This window comes from Pieris brassicae, unplaced genomic scaffold, assembly GCF_905147105.1.
Source record: "Pieris brassicae unplaced genomic scaffold, ilPieBrab1.1, whole genome shotgun sequence".
Lineage (NCBI taxonomy): Eukaryota > Metazoa > Arthropoda > Insecta > Lepidoptera > Pieridae > Pieris > Pieris brassicae.
In genome coordinates, this window is record NW_025576219.1 from 60,001 (window position 1) to 65,000 (window position 5,000).

The 5,000-nt window shown below is 44.1% G+C and overlaps 1 non-coding gene across 1 annotated transcript; it reads right to left on the reverse strand.

Moving 5' to 3' along the window:
• Nucleotides 1-257: 257 nt before the first annotated feature.
• On the reverse strand, nucleotides 258-2,163 carry LOC123719817. The gene has a single exon (XR_006755909.1). It is a non-coding gene; the product is annotated as a small subunit ribosomal RNA (ribosomal RNA).
• Between the last annotated feature and the right edge of the window lie 2,837 nt (nucleotides 2,164-5,000).

A 5,000-nucleotide genomic window follows, 5' to 3' on the forward strand; every position in this document is an offset into this window, starting at 1 on the left:
TGTACGACAAATGAAAAGAAAGAAAATCTCTTTTATTTGCGTGGTTGTACACAAAAATTATAAAATATTATTTCAAAGTATCAATAGGCGATAGCGAACGCTAATCAAAGCGTGTCGCAACGCACACGTCGCGAATCGACGAGAGAGAGTCAACCGTCTCGGATTCGATTTTGATTCGTATCATTCACGTGTTTTTGTATTTTTTTCTTTTTTTGCGAGTCTTTGACAACAACAAAACAAAAAGAAAAAACCAACGTTAATGATCCTTCCGCAGGTTCCCCTACGGAAACCTTGTTACGACTTTTACTTCCTCTAAATGATCAAGTTTGGTCAACTTCCCAGCAACGCCGACGGCCGTGAGGCCACCGCGTGTCGGTCCGAAGACCTCACTAAATCATTCAATCGGTAGTAGCGACGGGCGGTGTGTACAAAGGGCAGGGACGTAATCAACGCGAGCTTATGACTCGCGCTTACTAGGAATTCCTCGTTTATGGGGGATAATTGCAAACCCCAATCCCCAGCACGAAGGAGTTTCAACGGGTTGCCCGGGCCTCTAGGCCAGGGAGAACATGTTGATTCCTTCAGTGTAGCGCGCGTGCGGCCCAGGACATCTAAGGGCATCACAGACCTGTTATTGCTCAATCTCGTGCGGCTCGAAGCCGCCGGTCCCTCTAAGAAGAATTTTAATACGTCGCCAGTGAGTTGCGCTCCCCGAGAGTCGCGCACACCTTGAATGACGACGCCTATTTAGCAGGCTAGAGTCTCGTTCGTTACCGGAATTAACCAGACAAATCGCTCCACCAACTAAGAACGGCCATGCACCACCACCCACCGAATCAAGAAAGAGCTGTTAATCTGTCAATCCTTCCGGTGTCCGGGCCTGGTGAGATTTCCCGTGTTGAGTCAAATTAAGCCGCAGGCTCCACTCCTGGTGGTGCCCTTCCGTCAATTCCTTTAAGTTTCAGCTTTGCAACCATACTCCCCCCGGAGTCCAAAATCTTTGGTTTCCCGGAAGCTGCCCGCCGAGCCATTGTAGTAACGTCGGCGGATCGCTAGATGACATATTTACGGTTAGAACTAGGGCGGTATCTAATCGCCTTCGAACCTCTAACTTTCGTTCTTGATTGATGAAAACACCTTTGGCAAATGCTTTCGCTGATGTTCGTCTTGCGACGATCCAAGAATTTCACCTCTAACGTCGCAATACGAATGCCCCCAGTTATCCCTATTAATCATTACCTCGGAGTTCTGAAAACCAACAAAATAGAACCGAGATCATATTCTATTATTCCATGCACGAAATATTCAAGCGGCATTTTGAGCCCGCTTTGAGCACTCTAATTTGTTCAAAGTAAAATTGTCGGCCCACCTCGACACTCACCGAAGAGCACCGCGATAGGATTTTGATATTGAACCGGCGTTTTACCGCCGGCTCACCGACGATATGCTCCGCAGACGTGTCAGTATCACCGCGGATGCGGTGCACCGACAGCGCGGCGCACAAATGCAACTACGAGCTTTTTAACCGCAACAATTTTAGTATACGCTATTGGAGCTGGAATTACCGCGGCTGCTGGCACCAGACTTGCCCTCCAATTGTTCCTCGTTAAAATATTTAAAGTGTACTCATTCCGATTACGAGGCCTCGTAAGAGTCCCGTATCGTTATTTTTCGTCACTACCTCCCCGTGCCGGGAGTGGGTAATTTGCGCGCCTGCTGCCTTCCTTGGATGTGGTAGCCGTTTCTCAGGCTCCCTCTCCGGAATCGAACCCTGATTCCCCGTTACCCGTGACAACCATGGTAGTCGCAGAAACTACCATCGAAAGTTGATAAGGCAGACATTTGAAAGATGCGTCGCCGGTACTGGACCGTGCGATCGGCAAAAGTTATCCAGATTCATCAAAATTAACGACTTCGGACGCATGGCCCTCCGCCGATTGGTTTTGATCTAATAAAAGCACTCATCCCATCACTGGTCAGAGTTCTGATTGCATGTATTAGCTCTAGAATTACCACAGTTATCCAAGTAACTGAGTAAGATCTAAGGAACCAAAACTGATATATTGAGCCATTCGCGGTATCGCCTTAATACGGCTTGCACTGAGACATGCATGGCTTAATCTTTGAGACAAGCATATAACTACTGGCAGGATCAACCAGGGAGCTGCTTACGCAAACGACACGCCTACACCGCGGTCACGCGGCTTCGGCGAGCCGCTGGCTCGGCGGCGTCGAGGGGCGCGCGCTTGCGCGCGCGCCTTCTCGACACGCGTGAACGTAACGCGTCGAATTTGCACGCGACGCGACGTTCGCGCTTCATATCGATAGACTAACTTTGACCGGTCTACGAGCGGCCGTCCCGTCACGATCTCGCAACGAGGTGATGTACAACGATGCTCGACCACTGTGAGGGACATAAAACTGCAACGAACACGACCCCGCGGGCGGGAATCGATGTTGTGACAATTTGAAAATTGAACATTCATCTAAACGCAACTTCTCAATTTTTATTCAATACGTTATTGTAAACATATTAAAACTCGGCTGGCAATTACATGCGCACACACACGCATGATTCGCACTAGATACGATCAACGCCCGGAGCTTGAGGGATAAATTCCAACACGACGCTGCGCACACCGTTTCGACGATGGGCGCGTGTGCGTCCTCTTTTATACATTCTTTCCATATACGGTCGCCGTGGCGACCGCGCACGTGTCGAACACGCTAGGCGCCCTGCGTTGAGGTGTGCCTAGAAGCGTATTCTTTTAACATCACAGATAACACCGGGGGAGACGGTCCCAAATCTTGGTCGATTGGTAACATCACCATACGGTCTGCGAACGCGGTGCTATAATATAATTTTATATTATATTATATAAAATATGAGGAGGAGTAGTATGTATATTCTTTGTTATTTTGTGTTGACACAAGAGAGATATATAAAATGTACTATACACCACACACACAGAGAGAGAGAGAGCTGGGAAAGATCTCGGCGGTCTCGCATTCGAAATACGAATTTGATATAATTTCCTCCGAAAATCCATACCCATATCTATATCATCCATGCGCGAATATATGTATATAATATTCTCACACTTCGCACAAACACAAAAACAAAAACAAGAACACATTCTCTCTCGTCCGTCGTTCGTGTCTATTATATAGACGAACGACGCGCGGCAACGAGAACGAGTCGACGCTGTGCGCACGACTGTTTCGCTCCACATCTATACCGAGAGCAATAGTCCGCGTCGGCATTGGAGCGGACGTCGAATGTTTCTCGTAGAGCGAGCGAGAGAGAGACGATTTTTCATTTTATTATGTATGTGTATTGGCGTGCAGTAGTAGCACGTAGTAGTACTAGTAGTAGTAGTAAAAAAATATTATTATTTATTTTATTGACTGATATGATTTTGTTTGTTTTCTTTTTTTTGCATAGACATTTGTATTGATAGATATGTTTCTCGTTGAAGCTCGCAGCACACGCTCAGAGAAATGGCAATGTGGGTTTATTTGAAGAAAAAAAAAACAATTAATTTATTAATAATATGTATGTATGTATGTATGTATGTATGTATGTATAATAATGAATTATAATAATTATTCCGATGCAACGTCAGAGGAAAATGTTTCTCGTACAGGTGCGGCGCGCGACGGCCGGCCGCTCGACAGTTTCGCGCCGAATGTTTCTCGTTGAAGCTCGCAGCACACGCTCAGAGAAATGGCAATGTGGGTTTATTTGAAGAAAAGAAAAAACAAAAAAAACAATTATATTTATTAATAATATGTATGTATGTATGTATGTATGTATGTATGTATAATAATGAATTATAATAATTATTCCGATGCAACGTCAGAGGAAAATGTTTCTCGTACAGGTGCGGCGCGCGACGGCCGGCCGCTCGACAGTTTCGCGCCGAATGTTTCTCGTTGAAGCTCGCAGCACACGCTCAGAGAAATGGCAATGTGGGTTTATTTGAAGAAAAAAAAAAAAAAAAAAAAAACAATTAATTTATTAATAATATGTATGTATGTATGTATGTATGTATGTATAATAATGAATTATAATAATTATTCCGATGCAACGTCAGAGGAAAATGTTTCTCGTACAGGTGCGGCGCGCGACGGCCGGCCGCTCGACAGTTTCGCGCCGAATGTTTCTCGTTGAAGCTCGCAGCACACGCTCAGAGAAATGGCAATGTGGGTTTATTTGAAGAAAAGAAAAAACAAAAAAAACAATTATATTTATTAATAATATGTATGTATGTATGTATGTATGTATGTATGTATAATAATGAATTATAATAATTATTCCGATGCAACGTCAGAGGAAAATGTTTCTCGTACAGGTGCGGCGCGCGACGGCCGGCCGCTCGACAGTTTCGCGCCGAATGTTTCTCGTTGAAGCTCGCAGCACACGCTCAGAGAAATGGCAATGTGGGTTTATTTGAAGAAAAAAAAAAAAAAAAAAAAAACAATTAATTTATTAATAATATGTATGTATGTATGTATGTATGTATGTATAATAATGAATTATAATAATTATTCCGATGCAACGTCAGAGGAAAATGTTTCTCGTACAGGTGCGGCGCGCGACGGCCGGCCGCTCGACAGTTTCGCGCCGAATGTTTCTCGTTGAAGCTCGCAGCACACGCTCAGAGAAATGGCAATGTGGGTTTATTTGAAGAAAAAAAAAACAATTAATTTATTAATAATATGTATGTATGTATGTATGTATGTATGTATGTATGTATGTATGTATAATAATGAATTATAATAATTATTCCGATACAATGTCAGAGGAAAATGTTTCTCGTACAAGATCGCCACGCGACGCGACAAGATGCCGTTCAACGGCACGATATCTACAACTCTGTCGATAGATATGTAGATAGTATCTACTCTGTCAAGTATATGTGTGTAACGTGTGGTGGTGTGTGGTGTGGGGTTTTGTTAGCGATAGCGATACGTTTCTAGTTAAAATTGAATATTTA